The 14,784-nt window shown below is 43.3% G+C and overlaps 1 protein-coding gene and 1 long non-coding RNA gene across 2 annotated transcripts in view; both read left to right on the forward strand.

Annotated features, from left to right (window-relative positions):
• The window catches only part of HOXC5 (homeobox C5), an 85,711-nt gene extending 72,369 nt beyond the window's left edge, over positions 1-13,342 (forward strand). The window contains exon 3 of the mRNA XM_069101285.1: positions 132-13,342. The gene's annotated coding sequence lies outside the window, so the exon portion shown is untranslated. The remainder of the gene's footprint in view (positions 1-131) is intronic.
• The window catches only part of LOC138171669 (uncharacterized), a 201,875-nt gene that overhangs the window by 115,301 nt on the left and 71,790 nt on the right, over positions 1-14,784 (forward strand). The window lies entirely within an intron of this gene.

Here is a 14,784-nt window from a genome sequence, read left to right on the forward strand (position 1 = left end):
CTTCTCTGTCTACCGCCCTGGCTCCAGACTGTCTCTTTTCTCCCATCCCCTTTCCCTTCACTTGTACATACTGGCTCTAACTACCAAAATGTTTTCAGATTTCTAGAGTGTATCTAAACTTTCTTTCCTAGCAGAATTAGAGCTCTTGAAAGGCACAGATCCTACTTCTTCTTCCCTCTGGATCTTCTCCGAGAACCCAAGACAAGGCCCTCCATCAATGGTGTTGACTGACTCGTAGACTGACAGGCTATGGAGCCTCTCAGACCTCCCTGGTTGCTGCTGTCCCTGAGCCAGGAGGAAGCAGTTCCCCTTGCCAAAGAGATCCTGGTGGACAGTTATTGAAGGCTCTCAGCTGGGGACTCCTCTCTGGTCTTAATCTGAACTGCCCTCAAGGAAATCATAACTAGCTCTTAAAAACATGTTCAGACTCAAGCCTCTGTGTGTTTGAGCAGGGTTTCAGACATCTACTTAACACGGGGGCCCTCGGGGCTTTTGATTTCTACCTGCTGCTTTGCCCTCTCCCCCTGTCTGGCTGGTGTTTATCGCCCAATAAATTGTTTAAATCAGTGTCATTTCCTATAAACATTTCACTGTGAACACTACCCCCTACTCCAGAAGTTCATCCATCACCAGTTGAGGGGTATACTTGAGAAACCATGCTTTGGGGGAAGGAGATATGGCCCCTTCGGAGATATGGCCCCCTTCATCTGTCCTCTTTCCAGTCAAGCCCTTCCCCCTCACCCCCCACCCCTGCCACCTTGGTCCTCTGCCTAAACTACCTTCTCAGATTTCACACCATAAGAGCTACCTCATTGCAATGAAATGGGGCACTTAAAACTGGGGTTTATTTATAACAGGCCGATCGGCAACAAGCTACGGGAGAACAACCAGGACAACGAACGCTTTCTCTCTCAGCTCTCGATAAATGGACGTGGATTCCTTTTACTTCTTGGTGTCTCTGGCTCCTTTTTTATCTAACAGGATGGAGAGGAGGGAGGGTACTGTAGGAGGTGGCCCAGATCAAGATGATGTAGACGGACACTCAGTTTGCGGAGCTGACTGGTTGGGGCCCCATCAATTTCATCCCACTACTGTACTTTCTCCCCTGTCTCCCATTTTAAACCAGAGATCTCCTTTCTTGGGTGAATTTCTTCCCTCTAAATTCTATATCCTTAGCTCTCTGCAGAGGAAGAACTGACTCCCCTGCTCTCCAGTTAAGTGGAGGACATCTTTCAATAAGAAGAAAGGAAGTCAGACTGAGCAGGAAGAGCTTTTGTGCTGATCAAGATTTCAGGAGAGGGTGAGGTTCTGAGGAAATCTCTTTTTGAGAGAATTTTGAGAATCAGTTGAAAAGCAACCTATTCCTTTTGGTAATTGAATTAGGTAATGGTATGGAGGCAGGGGCCCAACTGAATTGACCTCTGAAGCTAATGATAACCAGCATTTATATGGTACTGTAAGATTTGCAAAAAACTTTACAAAAATCATCTCATTTGATCCTTGCAATACCCTCAGGGAACCCTTGGAGGTAGGTGTTATTATTATCTCCATTTTACAGTTGGGCAAACTGAGGCAGACAGAGGTTAAGTGGCTTGCCCAGGGGTCACATAGCTAGTAAATGTTGAGACTGAATTTGAACTCAGGTCTTTCTGACTCCAGATTCTGAGCTCTGTCTACTTCCTTTTCCTCCCCTCAGGATCATGATCCTCAGTCATTATAAATTAGACCAGTTTAAGGGCTCTGCTGACTTTGGGGCTCTGGAGGATCTCAAAGCACCCAACTTTCCTGCTTCTCACCGCAGTTTCTCTAGTACTTCATAAAAGAAAATGGCTAACTAACGCCTCAGCCCACCCCAAATGCTAGTGTGAAATCCAGCCGCTTATACACTGGCACTGCCACCACTAACCACAACCATTGTACATGGTGCCCACTCCTACTCCTGTCCGTGCATCAAGGAGCCCAGGTTAGTAAGGAGGATGAGGCAGGGGACTATGGCGGACCATGAGGAGAGATATTCCTTGTTCTTAGGGGTCAATACTTCCTTCTCGAGCCAAAGGAGGAGAAAAAAGTTGCTAGTGGAGCATATGACTCCATAAAATAAAGGGGAATAATTGGGAGCGATATCTAATTTATCTATTGAATGCCTCCTACGTACTCTTTTATCACTTAGACGGACAGACTATAATTGGTGTGCTGAATGCCATCAATCTAAGGGCCTGGGCTTCCTGCTCATGCTACACCTATTACTGTCACATTATGACACTATAATACCAAGATCAATGACATTTTAAATGCACTCCAGTTATGGGCAATCGCTGACAATAAAAACAGTGACAAATTGATGAAACTCGGGCAGCGATGATCTGGTGTTGAAAATAAACCATAAATAATCCACTTTCCAAACTGGGAGAGGAGTTTGGGACCCAGCTTGGGGAGTGGTGGGTGCCCCATCCCAGCGCTGCTACCTCAGTGGCCTTTCTCCTCGAACTTTGGGTCTCTCCCAGGAAACTCACCTTGATTTGCACTAGTTGGCTCATGTTGGAGGAAGACCAGCAATCAGAAACACTCTTGGAGAGAGAGAGAGACTGCTTTCGTCTAGCTGCCCCATTAGGGTCTCAGCGGAGTAGCATGTCAGGCAGAGAGATGCTTTCCTTCAAAGACTCACTCAGAAAGACCATGCTAAGATTGCCATGTGCTTTCCAGATGGGCTTCCTCAATGGTCCAGAGGCAAGAAGACGAAGACCACTGCTGTCTGTCTTATATGGCAATTTGCAATTTTAGAGTAGGCGGGATCCATTCTCCCCAAGGTTATCTCACAGGTCAGGCAGTCCAAACCTTCCCCAAACAGGAAGACCAAGAGAACTATCTGGACCATGGACTGGGGGCAGTGGATCATGTGTGAGATGAGAGGGGATAGAATAGGAGGTCGAATAGACAAAAGATCAGACTAATGGCTTAACTATCAAGTTGGGAGAAGTAGACCTATGCCCCATGAGCAAGTTATCCATTTAATACCTCCCTCCATCCTATAATGCTGGCCTCTGGCTACCTGGGCATACCTAGGCCCACTTTTTGCTTTTCTCTCTTCCCCTTTATCAATATGTAATTACCCCACATCCTGGTACTCATCACAGGATTATAGGATTTAGCTAATAATTAATTAATAGCTAATAAGATCTTAGAAGTTATCTAGACCGACCTGACCCTCTCCACCTGTCCTTTATGTTGTGGATGGAGAGATGAGACCCCTGAGATGTTAAGCAGTAAGCCCACGCTCATTCATGCAGTAAGTAGGCAGAACCAGGGTTTGTCCCATTATTTGTGACCTCATTTTGGGGTTTTCTTGCCAAAGATATTTGGAGTAGTTTCCCATTTCCTTCTCCAGTTCATTTTACAGATGAGGAAACTGAGGCAAACAGGTTAAGTGACTTATTCAGGGTCACACAACTGGTGAATGTCTGAAGATGGATTTGAACTCAAGCATTCCTGACTGTAGGCCCAGTCCACTGTACCACCTACCTGCCCTATGAAGGGGTTACTATGTTATTTCTTGGAGATAATATTCATGCTAGTGGGAACTTTCTGCAGATGATGACAACCCAAAGGAAGGACTTTCAACTCTTTAGACCTTGAGAATGGGAGTGTTTGACTCTGAGGGGCTCTGAGTTTGATCTGGACAGGGCCAAGCTAAGCTAGTCTTGACTTTAACAATCCATGGGATGGTCTGGCTTAGATTGCATGGTCTAAGTAATGCCCAGGTTGGCTGTAACCTCCTCCCTGGTCCCTAGAAAGCTTTTCTCTTGGACAATTCCCTATTTCCAATTTGCCTCCAAGAAAAATGAACAAATGAATACAGAGATGAATGAATGAGTGAAAAGCTATTTAGCATTTATTATGTACTTAACTATGTGCTTAGAAAAAACTAGACAGTCCCTGCAACACATAATAAAAAGTTCAGCTGAAGGGCAGATGGAAGTCTATGGAAGACCTTAGGGTGAAGTAAGTACTACGGTGAATGGCCAGGCTCAGGAGTCCTTAGATTACTTAAGGAGTTAAGATAATAGTGACAGAGGACTACAGTGTCTTCCCCCTCCTCAGTCAGAATGGAGCTGTGAACTTCATCTCATTCAAACCCTGGGAGGAGTCAGGCAGCCCAGACCAGGGGAAAATGGAGGGGGTAGGGTGTCCATTTTTGTTCTGAGCTATGCCAGCTGGGTTCTAGGATAGCCCAGGCTGAGTGAAAGCAGAAGGCAAAGGGGGAAGGGTGGTCTAGGTAGTAGTGTCTCTTCCCTCTGCCTGGCTGGGAGCTACAAGGGACAATTTTTAACGTCTTTTTGTAAGTGCGTATATTTCTCACTTCGGTGGTAAGTAGGGATTTCTTTTGTGATGAGTCAAATTGCATGTTTTACAGTAAAAGGCAAAAAATCTCCAAGGGAAAGTGACTGAGAGTGCTGTGCAGGGAGGGGAGGGAAACACTTTTCAAATTCAAGGGAATGTAATTTTCAAAGCTTGAGAGGAACACATAAATGAGCCTGCGAGCTTCCAGACTAAGGCATAAGTGGAGAAAGAGAGATTTAGTTCCTACTATGCCCCTGCCTCCTCCTCTCTAAAAAAAAAAGTAATCTTATTTTTTAATTAACAAAAATCGATTTTCTATCCTTCCCTCCTCCCTCTCCCTTTTGGAAAAAATTAAGTGAAAACAAAAGTCCTATAATAAATAATAATAGCTAATAGTAACTAACACATATATTGCTTTAATTTTGGAAAAGTGCTTTACAAATATTCTCATTTAATTCTCACCACTCTCTAAGGTAGGTTGGTGCTATTATTACCTCGATTTTACAGATAAAGAAACTGACGGTGACAAGTTAAGTGACTTGCTCAGAGCCATAGTGTCTGAGGCAGGATTTGAACTCAGGTCTTTCTGACTCAAAGTCTAGCACAGTCAAGCAATATGCATTATCAGGCAAAACAAATATGACTAGTCAAGCAAAGCAAATGCCAAAAGAGTCAATATCCAAAAAAAAAATTGTCCCATTTTACATCTCAAGTCTACCACCTCTCTATCAGAAGATGGGTCTTGGAGCAGCTAGGTGGTGAAGTGAACAAAGCACTAGTGCTGGAGTCAGGAGGACCTGAGTTCAAATCCAGCCTCAGACACTTAACACTTACTAGCTGTGTGACCTTGGGCAAGTCACTTAATCCCAATTTTCCTGCCTTCTTCCCTTCAAAAAATGAAGAAGAGGAAGACTTCTCTTCTTCCTGGCTCCACCAGAAGAGGGGATGCTCAAGTCTCCTTTCCAGGGGCACTGGGGCACTCACTCAAGGGTATCTGATTGTCTGGGATCTGCTTGGGTTGGACGCAACAGGTCAGTTGTCCAATAGGACCAGGTCCCAGGGCAGTTGTCAATACTGATTGTGTTCCTATCCCCTCTGGCTACGCCTCTTACATTCCCAGATGTCCTTGAGTTCTGTGGTTGTGCGTTAGCCCAGAACTTTGTTCAGATATACCTAGGAAGGTGACCAGGAGTCCCACTTAGTCCTGCTTCTCTGAACTCATGCTCTGGGAGGGAGTAGATCCTGCTGAGGAGGAGTTAGGATTCACCACCTGCTTAGAGGACTTCCCTCTGGGAGTCCTGGATAGTTGCTGAGGCTTCCTTAGGATGATAAATGTATTGTTGTTGTCAACATCATTATTATCATAACCTGGTTTAGTGTTATCTTTTTTTGATGGTCAGCTAGAAACCATCTGAAGATGCCACACTATCTTCCTCATCATCGACATTAATGACATGAGGCTGGTGATTGCATTGGTTCAGGGAACTTCCAGAGAGAAAACTCTATCATTGCAGATCAGAGTTTGTTGTAGCGTCAGAGAGTTGTGTCAGCCAACTAGTATGTGTCTGAAGTGCCTAGCACATAGTAGGTGCTTCATAAAGGTTTATGGGTTGATTGACATGTCAGAAGTGAGACTTGTCCTCAGATATTCCTGACACTTGGGTCAGTCCTCCAGCTGCTACAAGACCACTGCCATGATGATGAAGATGATTCTCCATGCTTCAAAATATTTGTGACTAGCTGGCATGAGCACTCCATACTACCCCTTAGTAGATGATCCTTTATGGGTTTTGTGGCCAAAATAGTCATCCCTGGGTGACCAATCTTATGATGATAAATTTCCTTCAATAATGAGACCCCTGGGGCGGCCAGGTAGCACAGTGAGTAAGAGCACTGGCCCCAATGTCAGGATAACCTGGGGATCGAATCCAGACTCAAACATTTAGCACCCACCCAGAAACACCTGGCCATGTAACCTTGAGCAAGTTACTTAACTCCAATTGCTTTAAAAAAAATAATGAGACCCCAATGTCACCTCCATAACACTCTGAGATGAAGAGCAGGGTCATGGGACAGCAAGGTGGTGCAATGAATAAAGCACTAGTCCTGGAGTCAGGAAGACCTAAGTTCAAATCCAGCCTCAGACACTTAACACTTTAGCCATGTAACCTTGGGCAAGTCACTTAACCCCAATTTCCCTGCCTTCCCCCTTCAAAACAAACAAAAAGAGTAGGGTCATAATGAAGAATTATGTTGATTATTCATAATAATAACACTTTGGGTGCGGGTATGGAGGGTATTTATTAGTGTGTGAGGGTGCATACATAGCATTTTTTCTCTTTAAAAAAAATCCCCCCCATCCCATATTTGAGCTTTGTAACATCCCTTTGAGGTGGGAAGAGCACCTGTTATTTACCCCATTTGCCAGATGAGGAAACTGAGGCTCAGAGGACAGTCATGCATGATGCAGTGAAAAGGTTGTTGTGAGGATCAAAAGAGATAATATTTGTTAAAAGTGCTTAGCAGGCATATAGTTTACAAATGTTTATTCCTCGTAATAATCCTGGGATGTAAGTGCTATTATAACCCCCATTTTATTTTATTTTATTTGCTTTTTGGAAGGCAATTGGGGTTAAGTGACTTGCCCAAGGTCACACAGCTAGTTTTTTGTGTTAAGTGTCTGAGTCCAGATTTGAACTCAGGTCCTCCTGACTCCAGGGCTGGTGCTCTATTCACTGTGCCACCTAGCTGTCCCTAAACCCCATTTTATAGTTGAGAAAACTGAGTCAAATAGGTTAAATGATTTGCCCAAGGTCACTCAGGCAGTAACCATCTGGGGCTGGATTTGAACTCAGGTGTTCCTACTCCAGTCCCTGGATTCTATTCTCTGAACCACCTAGCTACCTCAAACAACAGCACTGAATAAATACCACATTTTATTTGGGTAGAGGAGATAGTCCCCATTCCCTTAGATCTTGATTCTTTATTTTATTAATTTTTTTGCTTTTTGGAGAGGGGAAGGTAGGGCAATTGGGGTTAAGTGACTTGCCCAAGGTCACAAGGCTAATTTTGTGTTGTGTCTGAGACTGGATTTGAACTCAGGTCCTCCTGATTCCAGGTCTGGTGCTCTATTCACTGTGCCACCTAGCCACCCCATTAGATTTTGATTCTTAAACCTGGGATGCACGAACTTTAAAAAATAATATCTTGATAACTGTAGTTCAGTATGATCAGTTTCTTGTAATTCTCTGTATTTTGCTTTATAAAGCATTTAAAAACCTTTATTCTGAGGAGGTCATAGGTTTCACCAACCTGTCAAGGGGATCCATGACAACAAAAAAAAAAAGATGAAAAAATCTTGTTTTAGACAAACTTGTCTCTTCCTCACCCTGGGTCCTGGTTAGTTCCTGAGGCTCCGTTATAATGGAAAGCTTTATTACCGTGTTTCCCAGATAATAAGACCTATCCCGAAAATAAGCCCTCCCCTTACTGTGTAAGATTCCTCTAAAATAAGCCCTCCCCCGAAAATAAGCCCTATTGAGATTGCTACTGTAGTGAAGGTGATCCCCTGCGCTACACGCTACATTATGGTACCCTCTGTATGCACCGTCCCCTCCCCCCTGTGAAACGCACGCAGTGCTCCGAGCTGCATCCAATCAGAGCTGCAGCAGTGAGCGCGTCATCCTGTTCTTCCCCAGTGATTTGCTTGCTGGCGCCATTGAGAGCAGTGCCATGGAGGAGAGCTGAGGCAGGACAACATAAGCCCTCCCCTGAAAATAAGCCCTCTGGTGTTTTTCTTTCCCAAAAAATTAATAAGACAGTGTCTTATTATCAAGGAAACACGGTATTCATTAACATCTCATCCTTCAAAAGGCTGGTGATTTTGTTAGGAGGAGTCATGCTCCTATTAACAGCAGTATCCTGGGTACAAGGAAAAGGCCAGAGGAAGGAGGAGACTGAGTTCTTGCTTTCAGGGAGTTTTCATCCCAGTTTCATCCCAGTCTGATAGAGGAAGACATCAGTACTGCAGTGTGAGGAGAGATCTGGAGGAAAGAAAGGAGGGATCATGATGGTCAAGACATGTGTCCTGGAGGAGGAGGGTATGGGTCAAAATGGGAAAGACCAGGCTAGGGTAGAGAGTAGGGCAGGGGGAGGGTGTCATGAGTAGAGGGATGAATTCTTCATAGACTTGGAGGCTGAAGGGGCAAGTCATGTCTAGGGTTGGTGGAAGATTCTCAAGGGCCCAAGCTGGGGTTGAAGTTGGAGGGCACATGAGGTGAGGTAATGGGTGAGAGGCACAGTACTGGCATCTGAGATATGGAGGGAATTGGATCATATTTCACATCCTTCTCAGATCTGAGATGTGATTGGATTTGGTTAGAATCAGTCCCTAAGATGCAATTTCAAGAGCCCCCTTTCCATCTATCTGGTTGATGAATATGGAGCTCAAGCAAAACTGGGGAGCGTGGGAGTCCGACGAGGTCTTTATGATACTGGAATCACTTATTACATTCTCCTCCTCCTCTGCAGCAGTAGCTAATGGGCTGCGGGTGCCCACGGCACAGAGGGCAGGCGGACACGGACGAGTTGTTTGCGGGTAATGGGGAAACCCAGCGGGCAGAGCAGAAAGCCAGGCAGCAAGCCTAAAAAAACCCAGACAACTGGCTGAAAAGCACAAAAGGGGACCAGACTCGGTCTGTCTCTTTTTCTATTGCCTTTTAAATTTAGTCTCTAGGAAGACATTGAATTAGGTACTTCTCCATCCACTTGTTTCTGGTCAGGATTATTCCTCACCCACCCCGAACTACTAGGGTTTTGTCCCCTCATCATTCTAACAGATTCATAAAAGGAAATTCCAAATCTTCCCATATCTACCCATTCCTGGACACATTGGTCTCTCCTGATGCAGAGTGTGCAGTGATCCCACTGGACCAAACCAGTACCAACTTCACTAGAAAAATCCTTTGCAGCCTTGAATAGCCATGGTTCAAACACCTAAAAGTTTACCATCATCCTTACCTCCTTCCCACCACCCACCCAGGCCCCATTTCTTTCTCTTCCCTGTGCTAAATTTCTTTCTTTCTTTCTCTCTTTCTTTCTTTCTCTCTTTCTTTCTTTTTTTCTTTCTTTCTTTCTTTCTTTCTTTCTTTCTTCCTTTCTTTTCTCTCCTTTGCCTGCCCCCATAACTCTGGAATCACTGCATCATCTGGTTTGACTGGTGAGACAGGAGTGTTATGGAGAGAATGAGAAAGGGGGGAGGAGGGGGTAATTTTTTTCTCCCTCTGGTTTTAATCCAACTGCAGCTGGAAAGACAGATCACCTGTTCCTTCTTATTCAAAACCTGGTTTGTCTCCAAACTGTGACCCAGGGAGGTTTGGGGGGAAGGGGAAAAGAGAGGAGGGGAAGAAACCTGAGTCAGGCTGCATAAATAGCCTCTTCACACAACATAACCCCTCTCTCTTCACTGGCCCTTAAGGCCACCAAGGAGGAGAGTTTAGAAAGTGACTTACTGCTATCTATGGCTATCTTGACCTTGCCTTCTCTGTATTAGAAGACCAGGATTATTATAAGGTAGGGAGTGTATCCTTTGGTCAGAGCTGGGAAGCCTGGGCTTGGAATTCTGACTCTGCCACCGGTTCACTGTGATATTTGGCAGATCACTTGAGCTCTCTGGGCTCCTATTTCCCTCTCCACAAAATGGAGAGAGATAGTAACTTTCTGCCTTCTATCTTCTTCAGTAACCGTGGGTTCAAATCTCTCTACGTGATAGCTCTCAAATCAATATAGCTGCTGGTACCCTCTCTCTTGCATTCCAGCCTTTTTTTTCCTCTTTTAAATTTTTAAGGAAGTATCATTTGTGTAGAGGTGGCAAGGTGGCACAGTGAATAGAGCACAGGCCCTGAAGTCAGGAGGACCTGGGTTCGGATCTGGCCTCAGACATTTAACTAGCCACGTGACCCTGGGCAAGTCTCTTAATCCCAATTGCCCTCCAAAAAGCAAAAAAATAAAGTATCATTTATTTTTAACATTTGTTTTTAAACATTTTGAATTCCAACTTCCCTCCTCCACCCATTGATAGCAGTACTGGAGTATTGCATTGCCAGCTGCCTATTGGATGGACACTTCCCCTTGGATGTTCCACAGGCATCTCAAACCCACCAAGTCCAAAGCATCATCTTTTCCTCAAATCCCTGCCCCTCTTTCCATCAAGAGTATTGTTATCCTTCCACTCACCTAGATTTGCAACCTTGGAGGCATTCTCTATCTCTTACTCTCCCTGACTCTACACATCTAATCAGTCCCTGAGCTTTCTCGTGCCCTCCTCCCCACTTTCTCATTCTCTCCATAACACTCCTGTCTCACCAGTATCTTTTGCATCTCTCTCCTCCACACTAATCCAGCCACCATCCTCATCCTCTCTCTCTAGGACTATTACAGCAGCCTACTAATAGATCTCCTTGCCTCAAGTCTCTCTAAGTCATCCATTTTCCCACAGCTGTCAAAATGATTTTCCTAAAGCACGGGTCTGACCCATGTTACTCTTGTCCTCAATAAACTCCCATGGCTCCCTATTATCTTGGAAACTACTCTGTCTCTTTTCTTCCTTCCTCTTTTTCCTTCATGTTCCTCTCCCTCCCCTACACCTTTATTGGAAAACCAAAGAAAGGAAGGAAAAACAAAGTCCTCATTTTTCATAGTTAAGCAAAACAGATCCCCACACTGGCCCTGTCTGAAAATGTGTGTCTTATTCTGTATCTTGGGTCCCTCACTTCTTTGTTAAGAAGTAGGTAACCTTAATATACACACACAAAACAAACCTAGCCATGTGACCTTGGTTAAGTTACTTAACCCCAATTGCCCTCCAAAAAGCAAAAAAAAAAAAAAGAAGTAGGTAACCTTACAAGCTATGTGACCTTGGGCAAGTCACTTAACCCCAACTGCCTTGCCTTCCCCCCCTCAAAAAAAAAAAAAGAATGATTAAAAAAAAAGTAGGTAATATGCTTCACCACCAGTCCTCTGGCATTGTGTTTAGTTATTGCATTGATCAGAGTTCTCACGTCTTGCAAAGTTGTTTTTCTTCACAATTTTGTTGCTGTGCTTGTTCTAAACTAGTATATTAACTTAGCTTCAACCTACCTTTGCAGGTTTCTTATGCACATATTTCATATGATCCAGCCAAACCAACCTCAATGTTGCTAACACAAGACCCTATCTGTTTCTCCTTGAAGTGAAAGGTTATTGTTTGTTTGTTTTGGTCTTTGCGTCTCTAGTGGCTGGCACATAGTAGGTGCTGATTGTCAGCTGATTCCAGGAGATTTAGGGGAGACACAATAGCTGTCTTCAAGTATTTGAAGGTCTATCATATCGTATTGGTTTTAACTCATTCAACTTATCCTGGAAGAATAATTCTTAAGTCTGGCCTGCCTTTCCAGGTTTGTTTGTTTGTTTTTTTATGCTTTTTGGAGGGGGGAAGGCAGGGCAGTTGGGGTTAAGTGACTTGCCCAAGGTCACCAAGCTAATAACTGTTGTGTCTGAGGTAGGATTTAAACTCAGGCCAGTGCCCTGTTTTCACTGTGCCACCTAGCTGCCCCTCTTCATGTCCTCTATATTCTAACCAAACTGACTGTTTACTACAAGTTCCCAAAATATGAAGTTCCAGCTTCTACCTCTAAACATTTGTATAAGCTTTCCCCTAATCTACATTCTCAAGATCCTTATCTTCCTTCCAAAATGCTTAAACTAATTTTTTGCCTTTTCCTTGAAGTCTTCTCTGCTTTCCTCCATTACTAAGTTCTCTCTTTTCTCAAATGACCATATATATATATATAATTTTTTTTGGAGGGGGAGGAAGGGCAGTTGGGGTTAAGTGACTTGCCCAAGGTCACACAGCTAGTAAGTGTGTCAAGTGTCTAAGGCTGGATTTGAACTCAGGTCCTCTTGACTCCAGGGCTGGTGCTCTATTCACTGCACTACCTAGCCACCCCAACCTTATATTTTCTTATCTGTGTTCATCCTACCCCCACCATAAGCTCCAGAATGGGTATATTTGGGCATTTTCAATTTTGGTAACCCCAGAGGTCAATACAGTATCTTACATATGATAGACTCTTAATAATTATTTGTTAAATTGTAAAACAAAACAAAACGGATGGAGTAATGGTAGAAAAAGCAAATTTAAGTTTGTTGGGAGAAGAAGCGAACAGCATTTATTAAGTACCTACTGCATAGCAGACATTGTGCTAAGCACTTTACAAATATCTCATTTGAACCTTACAACAATCCTGTGAGGTAGGGGATATTATTATCCTGATTTTACAGTTGAGGAAACTGAGTCAGATAGAGGTTAAGTGACTCGCCCAACATCACACAGCTAGTGTCTGAGGTAGGATTTAAACTTAGTCCTCCTGACCCCGGACCCAGTGCTCTGTTCACTGTGCTTACCTACCTGGAAAAAATGTCCTCACAATTAGTATTATCCGAAAGTAGAATGAACCACATTTGTAGGTGATGGGTTCCTCATCAATAGAGTTCTTTAATCAAAAGCTCTCTGACCACTTGTCAGGTATGTTTGAAATAGGGTCAAGATTCTTTTTCAATTGAAGGCTGAACTAGTTGACATTTGAGGTCCCTGCCTTTCAACTCTTGAGTTTCTCTGATTTGATCATTCTGTGAGTTTGAGCCACCATCTACCCTTCCTTCCTGGGCATTCCATTACACCTCCAACGCCTAGGCAACAGGAGGATAAGAACACAAAAAGCAACCTTAGTAATGCAGTAAAGAGCGCTTGCACCAGAATCAGGAGGCATGGGTTTAAATTCAGTCTCTGGCGCTTAACTGGCTTTGTTCAATTCAATTCAATAAACATTTCTTAAGTGCCCCCATGTGCTAGGCTCTGTGCTAAGCTATGTGAGCTTAAGCAAGTCACTTTACTTTAGTATTTTAATCTCTAAAATGAGGATAATAATACCTTTACCACTTCTGTCATAGGTTGAATAAGGAAAACACATCATAAGCTGTATTTAAATACTTTATTTTTATTTTAAATTTAACAGACACCAAATAGTCTTTTCTATATGTAGAACAGAACAGAAAAAGAGGATTGAATGTGAAACTGCAAGTCTCTTTTAGATACTGTTTGTTTTTCTTTTAAAATATATAATAAATTTATCCTGCAGCTTTCAAATTTGTCCTGCTTGTCTGTGATCCTCTCTGGCCTTCCTTCTTCTCTCTTCTGTGGATTTAAGATATATTTATATCATTTTAAATATTCAAATGTATATAATTTAAATTGTATGTTAAATGTTTTATATAACATATATTTAGAGAATGTTATATATTGCATATTTAAATATATAACATGAGGGTCTCAATGACCTCCCTTTCTTTTTTCCCTCCTTTCCTCCCTCCCACCCTCTCTTTTTCCCTTCCTTCCTTTCTCTCTCTCTCCTTCCTTCTTTCCTCCTTCCCTCTCTCCTTCCTTCCTCCTTTTCCTTCATGTTTCTCTCCCTCCCCTATACCCTTATTGGAAAACCAAAAAAAAGGAAGGAAAAACAAAGTCCTCACTTTTCATAGTTAAGCAAAACAGATCCCCTCAGTGGCCCTGTCTGAAAATGTATGTCTTATTCTGCATCTTGGGTCCATCACCTCTTTGTTAAGATGTAGGTAACCTTACTAGCTGTGTGACCTTGGGCAAGTCATTTAACCCCAACTACCTTGCCTTACCCCCTCCAAAAAGAAAAAAAAAGAATGATAAAAAAAGAAGTAGGTAACATGCTTCACCACCAGTCCTCTGGCATTGTGCTTAGTCATTGCATTGATCAGTTCTCACGTCTTGCAAAGTTGTTTTTCTCTACAATTTTGTTGCTATGTTTGTTCTAAACTAATGTATTAAGTGTACAAGCTAATATTAGCATCAATCTTTGTGTCCAAGTCACCTAGGCCAGGTTCTGGCCTATATGTCAGCCAGATCAGAATTCTGCCTAAATTTAAAGCTTCCCAAGAAAGAATTTTCTGTGCCCTCTCCTTCTCATCCAACCCCTCATTTAACTTTCTCTTAAGTTTTTTCTGGTGTCTACCCTCCATCCCCTTTGCTGCAATGTGAACTGAACTTCCTCTTATCCTCATGATACATAGAGGCCAGTGAATTCCTCACTTCTTTAGATTAGACTGGCACATCAACTCATCTCTCTCTCCCTGCTACCTTCTCTCATCTGGTATTATTAGCACCTTTCCACTGTCCTCATATGCCATCTCTCTTCTTCTCCTCTGACCCCTCATACCTCTTACTACTTGGTTCCAGGAGCTCCAGGGCCAGACCTTATAGGCAATGGACTCTCTCTGTCTCTCTCTCTGTCTCTCTCTGTCTCTCTCTCTGTCTCTCTGTCTCTCTCTCTTTCTTTCTCTCTCTCTCTCTCTCTCTCTCTCTCTCTCTCTCTCTCTCTCTCT

This window comes from Petaurus breviceps, unplaced genomic scaffold, assembly GCF_028583685.1.
Source record: "Petaurus breviceps papuanus isolate PSGF00001 unplaced genomic scaffold, PetGlider_PUasm1.0 454, whole genome shotgun sequence".
NCBI classification, from domain to species: domain Eukaryota; kingdom Metazoa; phylum Chordata; class Mammalia; order Diprotodontia; family Petauridae; genus Petaurus; species Petaurus breviceps.